Source organism: Parasteatoda tepidariorum, chromosome 3 (genome assembly GCF_982258835.1).
Source record: "Parasteatoda tepidariorum strain Cologne lab strain chromosome 3, Ptep-v5.0, whole genome shotgun sequence".
Lineage (NCBI taxonomy): Eukaryota > Metazoa > Arthropoda > Arachnida > Araneae > Theridiidae > Parasteatoda > Parasteatoda tepidariorum.
This window is the reverse complement of record NC_141757.1, coordinates 53,066,650-53,081,787: the sequence shown is the minus strand read 5'-3', so window position 1 is coordinate 53,081,787 and position 15,138 is coordinate 53,066,650.

The following is a 15,138-nucleotide window of genomic DNA, read 5'->3' as shown; positions in this document are numbered from 1 at the left end:
AGCTGGAATAAAACTGTTGTGAAGTAGAATCATCCACTGAAAGGGTTCAGACACAAAGGAATTAAGCTTTATTTACTTAATTTTTACGGTGTATCCTGTTCCGTATGGGGCAGTGTGTGGCAGATATTTTTATAACTGTTAATAGACGATTCATTTGCATTTTTTAAGCTTTTTTTTTTCTCAATAAAAATGATTGTTTTTGTTGAAAAAGAATTAGTTTGCAAGTGGCAGCAGCGGTTCTGTTTTTATATATGTCGAAGCACTGATTTTTTGTTTATCTGAAATTAAGCTATTTTATAATGCCTAATTCAATGGAATGCAATAAAGGCAAAGTCTCATTCTGTGGTGGCATCAGAGAACAAGACTTCCTGTAAAGGATTGTAGGTAAATTACAGGAGCGATTAATTCTCACTTGGGCCGGATCACGCTATTGGTTGAAAATGACATCACTGTTTGGGGGAAGGGAGATGGTGGCTGGTGTTTGTATGAGTTAGGAGACAAATTTCGTATGCACACTTGCTCGCTCGAAATTTATTTATTCCTTGCAAATGTTTACTTAATATTATGTCGTCGTTAGGGTGGGGGGATAGGTAAATGTCCACTTCAGCATTTCAGAAAATATTTATGTTTTAATTGTTTTAAATTCATCAAAGCTAAAAATAATGAATGTTTTTACAAATATAAGATGGTATAGTAATATTAAAAAAAAAATTTTTTCGTTTGTTTGTTTTTTCATAAGAACTATCTTGCAGTTATGAAGTAACAGAAATTGAAATAAGCATAAGCTCAAATTTACTCATACATCGCAATTTAGTTGTGTTATGAATAATTTTAAAAACTTCATAATCAAATCCAAAATTCTGGGCTAGCTCCCCCCCCCTGCATTTCTAGAACAGCCCCAGTTGCTAATGACGTAAAAGCAGTATAGCTTAATTTCACTTACTTAGATTCTAATAAAAAATTACCACAAAACTGTGCAAAATGTGAATATTGTCTTTTCGGGACCTACTCTAGTTCCGGTTAAAAAGTTTGCAGCTGCTTACTACATGCTATTCTGATAGGCGATGCTTTCAAACGGATAATTTTGTTTTCAATAAAAGGAATAAACTAGATAATTTCTGAGCTCAAATCTGTCGTATTTCATAAGATATTAATGCTATTATGTAATTCTGGGGAGTTTGGGGTGAAAATTTGTTTTAGTTATTTTGTTATTTATTATTAAAAAAGGTGACATGGTTACTAGATTTTGAATAACTTGCTTTTTTGGCAGTCTTGATTTGGCCTCTTTCCATTTGTTTATTACTGTTTGTTCGTGTTGCAAGTTGTGCACCATCCTACGTTAGTGTTAACATTTTTTGTATTGTAAACATAAGCAATAAGTAATCAAATGCATTATTTGCAAGAATCTCAAAACACAATGATGCCAAATGGCTTTAAAATACAACTGAAACAGTAACCCGGAAATTTAGGCAGTCCCGAGCTTGCAGCGCTCCCTAGTGTAGAAAACACCATCCATACACAGTATATCACTCCATGGTATATCCCTTCCCCAAACAGTGATGTCATTTTCGACCAATAGCTTGTTCTGGCCCAAGTGAGAATTAATCGCTCGTCACAATTTTCTCAACATAGAGGATTAGAGTGAATTTTTTGAGTGGTTGGACATTTTAGGAATGGCATTGATAAAAATTAAGGAAAATTTACTTAGCTAACCAAATCCTCCGCTACTTTAGCCATGCATTTATAAGTAGAGTGTACAAGAAGTCAGAAAAGGTATTCCTTGAAATAGAACACTCGAATAGTTTGATTTTAAATTAAAATTGAGTATTGCATTTATTTGACTTTGGAATGTTAAAAAAATATTAAGGGTAGCGTCTTAAAGAGGGAGGAGGAGTATATAATTATAATTTGGCATCTAATTTTTAATTAAAAAAATTTTTCACTGACAATTTTTGGTCTAAACAGCAAATATTACAAAATATATTTCTATCATTAAATATTAAAGTAGTGTTTAAAAGATACTTTTTGAAAGGAATTATAACAAATAGTACAATGGACTCCAGAAAATAATTCATTTAACTGGCACGTTAATTGAAGGTTCCCCTTCTCTGCTATAACTTAAATGTATACTTATATATCGGGAGTGTACCATAATCAGTGGTAGGTAGTTGCCATAGATCATGGAATTAAAAAAAAAAAAATAGTTTGTAACAATTTCTGGCCACTATTAGTTTAGTGAAGAAACAAAGTTAAAATGCAGAATATGCCTAATAACCGTGTGATTTAGATAAAGTTAATTGGATGTAACGACAATTGTGGGTATCATTTAATCACTTGGCACAAGTACCCAATTAATGACAATAATGTATTAGTTCCTACTCTAAAACGTCGATTAGCGTGTATACTTGGGTGCGTCAAGAAGTTGTTACTAAGGTATCGAAATGCACTTGTCCAGTGATTCCGCTGAAGCATTATAACACCGCAAATACGCCACCATAATTGTGAAAGGAACGCAAAAAAGAACTTATAGCGCATCCCTTGGAGGTACGTAATTTTCCAACAAGGGCAAAAGGTACGCTCCAAATGATAATGTAAGTAAAATTATAACCTAACTCTAAATACATACGAACAAAAATCTTTTTCTTATTAATCTAATTTTCTGTCGTATCAAATTATATTGTTGCTTTTACTTGATGCAGGCTCTAACTCTTATTAATTGTTTGCTTTTCTACCTATTGGGAGAATTGTAAATATACGTTACGCAAAAAAATAAACGGACTACCCTGAATAACCTTTGTACTAATATGATCGGTTCTTCTCATTCATTCTAAGACTCAAGAGTGATACCAATTAATTATTGCAGACAATATTTTAAGTTGCGAAAGAAGACACAAAAACATACTTTCTCTTACTTATTATGCCTTTTTTTTCCCCCAACGGATTTAGACCTGGTCAGGAGAACGATGCATAATGCTAATTTATTTGCGTATTTCACAATATTTCGCAAGCTTTTTAAACGATTTGAAAAAAAAAAAAAATTTCACATTTATTTAAAACATTATCTAAAAATTATTTAAAAACATTATCTAAAAATTATTTAATGCAAAATTTGTGCGAATTTTAAAAATACGACTTTTCAAAATGAGATTCCTCGGGAATTATTCTAACGATTAATAATAATGGTGTACAAATAATGGAAATAACATGTGGAAAAGGTCGACGAAAAATCTTTAAATAACGAAGATTTGCTATAGAGTCTGCTCAAATAGAGCAAGTAAATGGTTAATACTTTAAAATTCGAATTTTGTGTGTTGCCATAATATTGTGTTTTAAATATCGAAGTTAGACCGAACAAGTAGATGGTGGCCGAAGAAAATAATCATAAAACGTAAAATTACTCTATCGGGCTCATCGAAAAGTTATTTTTGAATAAGTCGTTAACAGTTGCAATTATAACGTCGTATGCAATTAAAACTATCAAACCTGAGAAACCACATAACAAATTTTTTGAAAACGATCGAAAAATGATGTTTACAATAGAAGCGTCGCAGTTCAAAACGTGATATTTGAAATTAAAAATTTGCGTATTATAAAATCATAAAGATATCGTAATTTGAAAAACCATTAGCAAATGAACGAAAAAAGACTATCAAGACCGCAAAACCCTTCTAGAATTAACTCTGCGTTGGTGATTTATATATTAATGGGAATTTTGTTTAGTTTCAATATATTTCTTTTATCTAATTATTTAAAATGCATATTTATCTGAATACAATCAAAGCTTGCTTTAAAAAAAAAAAAATTAATTCTTTGTTTATTTAAGTAATTCTTTGTCGTATTTCGATGAAGGCATTTTTTTTCATCCGAGATCTGTTAAGTATGATATAAAAATGTTAAGTTATGTGCTCAAAAATCTAATTTAGTAAGCAATATGCTTCTCTAAATAGTATGAGGACTATTTGCTTCAAAATCACTATGCTGCTGTTCCATTTCTGAAATAGATGAAAAGTGGATTAGTGTGTGTATAAAGTAGGCTATTCCATTCATTCATCTCGGCTGTTAATTAAAAATTAGCTATTATAATATTTTTAAAATTTAAGCATGCTCATCGGTCCGCGTTAAAAAAAAAAATTTGCAGTAAAACCAGAATTACATTTTACTGACAAAATAATACTGATTCTTATTGAATGCTTTAGAAAAAGAAAGTTTGAAATGAAATTTCTGTAATGACAGTTTGTATGAAAATTTTTAACAGCTGAAGGCTGGCTACACGCCCTGCTCGCTCCCCTCACCAATCCCTGAAATTGTTTCTCATTCATCCCCCCTCCCTTCCTTAAACATTAATATTTTCAACAAAAACATGACATTTTCTTTTGAAAATTTACTATCATTGTGCCTTTGTGTAAAAACCTTTAGTCAATATGTTAATCATAACGAAATGGACAATTAACTGGATGAAAAAAAAGTTTGTTCTTGGAAAAACAAATTAACCTAAGAAATACAGATAGTGTGGCTCAAAAAAAAGTAGGAAGTAATTTTATTCGTTGTCGGGACTAATGAAAAAAAATTTTTCTCTTTTTTTTTTGAAAATTTCGATGTAAATGTTAGGATTTATATCTAGCAACACGCAGTTTCTCATTTTTTACTACTTTTGATTGACATTTAATCGAATGCTACCATATAAAATAAAGTTCTCGTGAGGAAGAAACAATTTTTTTACAACAATGGATAAATAATCGATATTTAAAACAACAATACTGAGAAGAAACAGCACTTAAATTTGTCATATTAAAAATTGTAAATTTGAAAAAGCACTTAAAACTGCTCTTACTTTCTAAAAAACTTGAATGTCAAATCAAATTTCAACTGTAGTTGCATTCATGTGGCCTGCAGAGCGATCCGTGTGATACTTTTAATGTCAAGTTTTGAAGTATTATAAATAACTCTTGAACAAATATTTAATTTTTTTTTATCTCCTTGTACATTTGTCTACAATCATTCGTAATCTCAAGTTTCTAAGTATTACGGCTTTTGCACAGTAAAACAAAGTGTATCGTAAGTACAAAGTTAGAAGCAAATATTTCCTTTTAATTTAGAAAAATTTTTTGATTGAAAATATTTTATTCTTTAGCATTTTGTTTCTTAATTTAACAAATAAGAAATGTAATGAACGAATAATTGTGCAAAATTGACCGTTTTTTCTATCATAAATTGTGTAGAAAAGTTACTTTTTCTTTACGTATGGTAAAAGAGAAAGAAAAAAAATTTACTGAAAGCATTAATGAGGCAGCGTATTTGAAAAGATTAAAACAACGAAGATGATGTGAATATCCTTTTGTTTTATTATCCTTTTCCGAGAAAGATAAACATTGTTCAGAAGTTATTATTGCGATTACTTAATGTAAAAATTTGTTTATATTTCATCAGGAAAAAAATTGCTTTTCCTTTGAATGTTTCATCACTTTTTCATTATTTTTTTTAATTGTTTACGAATCTCTATGTTATTAAAAATTTTAAAAACTGTTTAAATTACAATGAAAAAAATTATATGCATTAATATATTTGTTGTTAATATTTTATAAACATTATTAATATTAGTATTTTCGTGATTTAAGTCGTGAAACATTTATATCTATTTAGATATCAATATGTGTCTATATGGTTTTAAAAAGATATATGTGTTTTCTGCAAGAGTCAGTTTTTTTATCAGCATCTTTGTAAGAAAATGAAAGTCGAAATTTTTTTGTTTAAGGTGAAAATGAAACTGAATTTAGCATTAAAAGAGACAATTTAGACATAAATATCCCGCATTTACGCTTCGCCACTTGTATTTTTTTTAAATTATTATTATCATTAATAGTTTCTATTTGATTCATACACTTTCGTATACCATACACTTATATGCTCTATTATTTATACTAATGAATAGAGCCCGGATTTTGATGACCTAAAAAATCTTAACTAATGCCCTTAAAAAATGCGAAAATTGCGCTAAAAATGCCTTATGACATGACTTAAATAAAGTAAAAATATTGAACTAAAGCAATGTTTTACTCTTTAAAATTATTACGAGTCATTTCAAAAAATATAAAGCAATGCAATACTTGTTCCACGTTCATTAAAGTTTGAAAAATATGTTTTATATCCTAAAATAACAAAAAAAAGGAAAGCTGTAACAAAGAATTACTTCTAAAGATTTTATATCAATCAATAACATAATGGAAAAATATAATGGCATGCAGGTGGTATTGAGAGTTACAATATGACGTGTAAAATTATAAGACAAATCTTGCATTTTATGTAATAAAAATGCCCCAAAAAATAATAAAAATTGGAAAAAATTAACAAAAAACTTAAGAAATGCTTTAAAATGCAAAATACGCCCCAAAATTTAAGCAAATATGCCCTATATATCTAAAAAATGCTCTAAGGGACAAAACATGCACAAAAAAAATGCAAATGTCATCAAAATCCGGGCCTTACTAATGAAGTAAAAGAACAGAAACATATGTTTGGTGTAAGAAAGGTGGTCGGTGCACAATTAAAAGGCAAGATTAGCGGTCTCCACCGACCAAAAGGCGACTAAAAAAATTTTCCGCCAGTCTCCAGTTTTTACGCCTAAAATTCACCCCATTTGCAGTTTACTATTGTTTTTATTTAACCCAACAGTACCCAAAAAATGACAAAACTACCAAAATTTTTTTTATTGCTTATAATAAAACTTAAAAGTATTTCAAATGTACAGAAAAAAATTCATCTCTCTATCTACATTTTTAAAAAAGTTATGAATGATTTTAAATTGCTCTAATACAGGAACTTGCTCAGCAGTCTGATTTTAAAGTGCTTTTTCGCATAGATGATAATTTTGTGTCCTAATCTTAATTAAATCCCTAAGGAATTTTTTCTATTTAAGATAAAGCTTTGAAGTAATTTTTTTTATCTTGAGTATAATACACTTATTTAAACTGTGCATGGAATAAGCATTTTATGAGGTATTAAAATTTTTACGGCATGTTATATATACCTAACAGGAATTTTTACCCTTTTTTTCTACTTTTTTACAAAATAATCTATAAAAAATATTCTAATTGATATATCAGCAAATGAATGCACAAAATTGTTAAGATAAATATTGCAAGCACTATGAAAAAAACTTTTTTTGAAAATATGTTGAAATAAAAAAGCCTTAGGGATTTAAAAATTTAGAATTTTTTCAACTGTTTTTAAAATTTAAAAAAAAATTAAACAGTTTAATCATTTTTTGAAGATAAATTATTGATTATAACTTAAATGAGCATGTAAAGCATCCTCAAAATGAATGATTATACCTTTATTTTAAAAAATTGTTGCAAAGGTACTGTGACCCCTTAATTCGTTTTTAATTTTCATAAGGAATTGTTACGAAAATTTATATTATTCTGAAAATTATTCACGCTTTGTTTTTTAAAACTTTTCTACATTTTAGAAATGAACCTTGTACTATTTAATATGTTCTGAAAAATGCTTTGAAAGAAGAATTTTATAATTAATTACTTTCATCGTGTAAAATTTTAAATTTTTTTTAACGTGGTTACTGTTGAAAATGAACTGCCCACTAGTCTGAAAATAAAATTCCTAATTTTGCCCTATACCCATGTTGTCATCATCACGGTCTCAAAATTGTGGAATGTTAATCTCCGTGGAACTATTAGTTCCGATAACTGTGATTTAGGGGAGCACTTTTTTTTTATTTTTTTTACCAAACAAAAATATTTTACAAATTTTTCTGAAACTCCAATGGTTTTAGGATTCGGTTTGAGCTCTATCAATAAGGCGAAATACACAGGAAAATGAGTATTTTTTGTATTAAACTAGGCCTTGAAATAATCTCATTCATAATGAACCAATCTGATTTTAACTAGTATAGAAAACCTCAAAAATACGAAGAAATTAATACGTTAAATTCAACTAAACTGTTGAGATCCACCTTTCTTGATACGCTGCTTTTCTGAAAACTACCATTCATCTTGGTGGTTTTCAAGCTTATTTGGATGTAAGCGAATTCTTTTAGAGAAAATATTTCGAAATTGCTTCACTATTAATTGCTGAATGAGATGGAAAAATTTTATAGTTGAGAATTACTTGCTTGGTTTATAAAAAAAAAAAAAGAAAAATATTTAATTTGAAGTAGATTTTTTTATGAAGTAAAAAGAATAAAATAAAATGAAAATTATACAAAAAAATTATTAAAGTATTTATTATTTTTAGCACTAACAAACCAGAAAACGTAATAAATAAATAATAATAGCATGTTTTTTTTTTTATTATTTCAAACATAAATTTAGAACGGGTTAAATCTGAGCTAAATGATATTAATTTTGTCAATTCATATCAGCATTTGAAAGATATCTCTGATGGCATTTTTAAATGCATAACTGTTCACGTCTCTATCATAAATTGTTTGCCATGTTAATTTACCTTCACATTTTCGAGGCATTAATAAGCAACACACATCGCTTAAGATGTATTGTTTGACAAAAGTAAACATTTTTCAGTTGCGTTGTTTATTCACTAAACATCTACAGTTTCCATTATAAATAAACTAGATGTTTTCATAAGAAACAATTCGAACTTATCAATGTGCTTATATAGTTTGTTGCACTGTATAATAAGTAATTACAAAGTGAAATTTTCCACAGGGGTAAATTTACACGAGGCAGTGGATTAAGTCATATCAGAAACAAAAACATACTATTTAGATTGGGAGGGGAGGGAGAGTAAAAAAATTCTTCTTTTAAACATGTTAAAATTGTCTCTCTGGTAGTAGAAACTTTCGTTAGAAAATTCGTTCGTTCGAAAATCGTTATTACAATGCCAGCTAAATTTATTTTCACAAAATTTACTCGATGGAAAAATATATAAAGAATTCTGTCCCTGCTTGCTTCGCTATCTTGTGGAGATAAACAGATAGTTAGAATGTACATCAAAATTAAAAATTGTTCAATTAAAATAGAGGTGCACAGCCTGCAGCAAACCAGTTGTAGAAGTGCGGCCGGCAGCAGCACCTGAACATAATGAAAAAAATTATTATAATTTTTTCTTTTTTTTAAAATTTAGGCTTTTAATTTTGAATAATAATCAAAATCAAATGCACCATCCATAAAAATAGAGAGTAATATTAAAAATGGGTGATAAATATTTTTGGTAATAACCATTAAATAAAGGATAAAAAAATATATATATAACGGTAAATACCGTTATTACCTTTATTAATTTTATGTTATCCAGATCTTCTTAGTATATTGAGGTCCTTCCATGTGATTTTTCTGTCCAATGACAATGCACTAAACCATGATACAGCAATTATCTTTTTATGAGAGAAATTTATGGGATGCTTCTACAAGGAATCAAAATATTTAGGCTTAATTCAGTGAATAATTCAATTTATAAATTTTGTATATGTTAAAGGAACATTAGATATTTAGAAAGACTTATGTGAAACAGAGAGTTTGAGGAACACTTTTTGACCCGTTACTGCCCAAGAGGATATTTTTCAGTAACATTTTATAAATAAATATATGAAATCGGCTGCGTAATTACCAAAAAACCGTCCGAGGAAACCTTTTGTTTGAAGCGGAAAATTCGTCAAATTAAGAGACGCAATTTAAAAGCAATAATTTTTTTAAAAAAATCTAAAGTTATATGCTATACTACGAAAAATGTTCTTAAAATTGTATTTGCCAAAATATTCGCTGAAAGCAAAGCAATTAATAAGAAACAAACTTTTAAGCTTTCTTCTGGATGTTAAAAAAGAATTTTTGAGAAAGGTTTGACAAAAAAAAAAATTCTTCATTATCAACCTAATATGCTCCCCTTTTTCAGTGACTATCATACTGAAGGAATATTGCTATTGATCTGAAGGAATAAGTATCTGACAGCAGAAATAACTACCTAAAAATAATTTATTTTAAATTTATATCGAAAAATATTATATTTATTTATTTATATCGCATTTTTAAACCATTCTTAAAAAAAGGACGATGGTCGCTAATGGTTTATAGAAACAGAAAGTATGAGAAGTTTTAATCCCACTTAGTGTCCTTGCCCTTGAATTGAACTTATTTGAAGTTGCGGATGTCTTTTTATATATCCTATCGGATAAATATTTTGTATTTCAAAAGCAAATATTTCCTATCTTGCACAAAATTTTAACTCGATTTTGATTAAGAACTGATATTAACTTGATTCAAGTTTATTGTTAAGGCGTACTAGTCGATAAATGCTTGTTATTCATTGTCAACCTTCTACCTCAGAGATAAATTGATAAAAATTCTTTCACAAGTTTGCTCTTCAAAATCAAAAATCTAATAATTCTAAATTTCTAATCCTAAATAATTAAAAATTACATTTGAAAATTGATTAATTGATATTTCTAAGCACATCAGTTTTTATTATTGACAATTGAAGGGAAAAAAAACCGTTGTTTTTCTCATGGTTCTTAACGCCATCAAAACAAGCGGCTTTTTCGGCTACCAGAAAAATCGATTCTTATCTGATAAACTGTTTCATATTTGCTCAGATTTTCAAATCACCCCCGAAATTTAAGAGTTCTTAAGATAGACTTCTTATCCAAAAGAGTTTCGAATACCGATAAAACGGTGCCTTTATGAAAAGAGCTAATATTGCGAAAGCGATAGTTCCCGCTTACTCGAACAAAGCCATTAGTCAGATTATCCGCTGTTTGATTTAGTCTTGTTATCTTTTTCGCAGCATAACACTACGTAAGTTGTCGAACTGTGACACGGTCTGTGTTTTTATTTATTCATACCTATTTGTTATTATTTTTTTTATTGGAAGTCCTTCACAGATAAATTTTAAAGGACGCGCCTCATTACAATTTGTTACTAACTGCACGTAAATCAATAACTCATTTTTTAATTAAGATTAGGATTTAGTTTCAGTTTCATAAAAAAATTAATGACAGTATCATTTTCTTTCTTTTTTTCTTGAATATCCCCATTAGATCTGAGCTTTAAATACTAGTAGATAACGTGACTTTCATTTAAAAACATGTAGCTTAGAAGAAGGTAAACTGATAAATGCAATAAAATACTCGAAAAATGCTGTTTTATATTTTATGACCTTCGTTGAGCAGCTGACCCAATATTTCGGCTTACGACTACTGATGTTCAATTCCGTAAGCTTGTAATGGTGAACCCAATCCAGAAGACAAGGGAACTCCTGGATCAAGTATAGAGACAAATTCGCCTTCGTGGAGGATTTTTTGATGTAACTAACCCGTATTTTCGTTACACGGAGAGGAAAACCTCCCACGGTTAGTCCGAACCTACTTGATCCTTTGGCCACTGAGTATATTTTACGTCAGCACTGTCTTCGGTGTAAGTCGGGTGCGGAATTCATATCGACCAGCCATCGCTGGGATTCGAACCCGGTTCACCTCATTGAAAGATAAATGCTCTATTCCCTGAGCCACCACGGCTCTTTAAAATAGTATTGTTACTTTTGTTTTAAACTTTACCTTTTTAATTATTAAATAAAAAAAATGCTAAATTTTAATTTTTAGCGTTTTTTGGCTCATTGTAAATATATTTATAGTGTACTGAGAAAAAAAAAGTATGAACCGAACTATCAGAATATGGTTACGTTTACTGTGTTTATGGCTTTATTGGAACACCAAAAAATATGGTTTATAAATACCATATATTTTAGTTTTATTACCAAAATAATGTTTTATTATTATTATTAGAAATGTTTTATTACTGTACAATACGGTAATTCTAAGATAATTTTTTTCTCCGCTTGTAATTTTCACATTATGATTATGAAACAAGATCAGTTTAACTTAAATAATACGATATTTATATGCCATAAAACTTTCCAGAAAGTTATTTGAATCGAATTTCTAATTTTTCTTGAAATACTTTATTGTAATTAAAAAGTTATCTTACGGGCGGGTAAATTCTATTATATTTTTACGAAGACAATCGCTTTATGAAGGCATGCAATCAGAGAAGAATGATAAAATATTATTTTTTAAGTTATTAAATTTTATCAAATATTATCCAATACGCAGAGCCTAAGAAGGATTTACTGAATGCTACTGTAAATTGTTTTAGAAAGGGAAGGTCCCTTTAAACATTTAAATACGATTTTTTAAAAAATGTTTTATAACCTCATCAGAACCTGATATATATTACATCATACAATGATTGTATAAAAGTTTTTACAAAATGGAGGCTAAAATTTGAAAATGTACATAGTACTTTAAAGTATTATATTGATAATATTTGCCACAAATATTATCAATTTGATAACATCAGTGTGAAAACTTCAAAATTGATTTTATAAAAATAAAACTTAATGTTTCAATAGTCTTGAGAAAAATTAGTTTTCGATTTTTAGTTTTTCCAGTTCACGGGTACGCTCTATTTGGCGAGATGCTCCAATGTATACTTCAAGTTTGAAGATGTGAATTTAAAGAAAAGGAGACAAATAAATTTTAACTGCCTTATCATACCTAAGTTCTACAACAAATGTCCTATAATTTGCCCTTTTCTTATTTATTTTATAGTCCGTTTTTCTCAAAACTGTGTTTTTTAAATTGATAAAAAGAGTTCTGAATGCTAATTTACCGGCATGAAATTTTGCATAACACTTCGAAACATATTTTCTCATTGAAGTATGCAGAATGTTTTCTATATTTGGTAATTTTGATAGCAACAGTATTGACATAGTAAGTTGATTAACCGAGTAAGTTTCTATTATAAAAAAAATAATTTCTAGTATGTTCGAATGAAAGTATGAAAAACTTGAAAATCAAAACTATCACATTTTCTACCTTTACTCAATGATTTTCGCGCCAATATACTGAACTCAAAACTGAACTGAAATATACTCACTAATATGAGCAAGAAGGAAAAAAAATTAACTTACCGTTACTTTTTCAGTATAAAATAATCGGGAAGTTTATGTCAACTTGTTTTAATTTTTTTTTTAATTATTTAATTATTTTAAACATATTATTAAAAACTACTAAATATAATTACACTCTTTTAGTCCACTTCATTATTTTATTTTAAAAATCAATAGAAAATATTATCTATTATACAAAATTATAAAATATTTTTAAAAAAAATCTGTTTTTTGTCTCAATTTTTTCAAGTTTGTGAAGTCACGATCAGTTTACTCAAACTGATCGTGTGCAATTAATAAAATGAAATTTTATGTTTATAGTTTTGACATATTTTTCGTGTTCGAAATTTAAGACAGAAAAATTTTCATTATCTATGCCATTATATCATTATTTATTTTCATAGAACTTCAACTTATCTTAACTTTATTGCCACATTATTTACTGGCATAATCAATATGGAGATATAGTGACATTTTTCGTTCTTTTAGAAGATGTTTAAAAAACGGGACTTAAAATTTTTGTATACGAGACGAACAAAGTGATTGGAAAATTCAAAATGAAATTTTATTGTGAAAAAAAAAAGAAAAAAGCAATAATGAAATAAATAAGTAATTAAATAAAAAAAATAATGTTTCGATAGACCGAATTAGAACAAAAACATTCGAAAGGAAGTTAACATGTTAAGCGATAGAGCAAAAATTACGTGTACACATGCTTTTTATTTAGGTTTCTATAAACACAAATTTCTTAGATATATTCATGAATACCAAAAACATAATTGAAAACTGATTTTGGAAAAGGCTCATACATATATTGAATTTTTTTCAAAAAAATTAAAATAAAAAATACGATTTTCAGTATAGTTAATGTAAAATAACTTTTTTTTTCATTAATTTTGGTAGCCTTTAAAGTGTAAACTATTCATTTTTTATAAGATTTAAAAAATGTATTGTTTAAAAAGATAATTAAGATACAAAATTTTGATACATATGATGTATGCATATCCATTTAAACTCTTAACTATGGCTCGGTCATCGATAATCTATAAAATAATTTCACACAATTTTAATAATATAGTTCATGAGGAAATTAAAAGAGCGGATCAAGTTGACTTAATTTTTTTTTAATATAGTTAGTTTCATTTTATTAACCAATGGTCTTCAATTAAAGCTACATAGATGTGAAAGATTTCTGACGAAGGAACATAATCACACAATGATAGGGAAAAGATCCTAATGAACTATTGTACGTATGTCATTTATGATAAGGAAATATTACTTTCTAAATCTCAAGCAAAGATCCAAGTGGATGAAAATCAAAATTGGGTCAGCTGTTTAACGACGGCTGTACAATAAAATAAAATATTCAGAATTTCAATCCTTAAAATAGAGGCTGGGGTTGTCGAATAATAAAAATACGGTTGGTTCCAATAATTTACTCCATGATTTAGTATGGAGAACGGACAAAAGTCAAGTCCTCTGAATGTTATTTTCTTTTCTTTGTATGTTTTATTACATCCTCAGAGCTGATCAAAAATGTTCTTGCTTCCTTTTACGAAACTCGTGTACTCAGAAAGTGTTTTCTGTAATAGAAATAATTTTTTAATTATTATTTGTTAAATTTTTAATTAGTGATTATCGAAAATTTGTGAGGTACATAATTTTCAACTTTTGAAAAGCATAATTTTAATTTCAATATTCTGTAAACTAGCAAAAAATCGGTCTAATAGCTTTCAAGAAATAGCAATCTTAAAAAAATATATACATATTATTTTTTTTCCCTTCATTTTTTTTGCTTTATGCTCATTTTGTGTATTTCTCTCTTTTTTTTAAAATAATTTTTACTGTCTCTTTATGGTTCTTCATTTTTCTGTGTTTCTTCATTTATTGTAATTCACATTTCTATCCTTAATGAATTTTTGAATATTAATTAATTTTATTTTTTATGAAAATCGAAGTTTTATTAATCAACTTAATTAAACTTTTTTTAACCCATCTACTTACATACATTTGCTTTTATTAAAATGAAATTTACATCCTACGAATAAAACAATAGCCACAGATTATATTAAGCTAAAAAAAACAACATTATATAAGGAAAAGATAACTAAAATTTTAGAAGTTCCTCGTTTTCCTCCCCAAAAAGAATCAAATTTTAGGGTTATTCTTTGTTTACATCTATTATCATAAAACTCAAAGTACTATAGGCGTTTCTAAAAATGTATT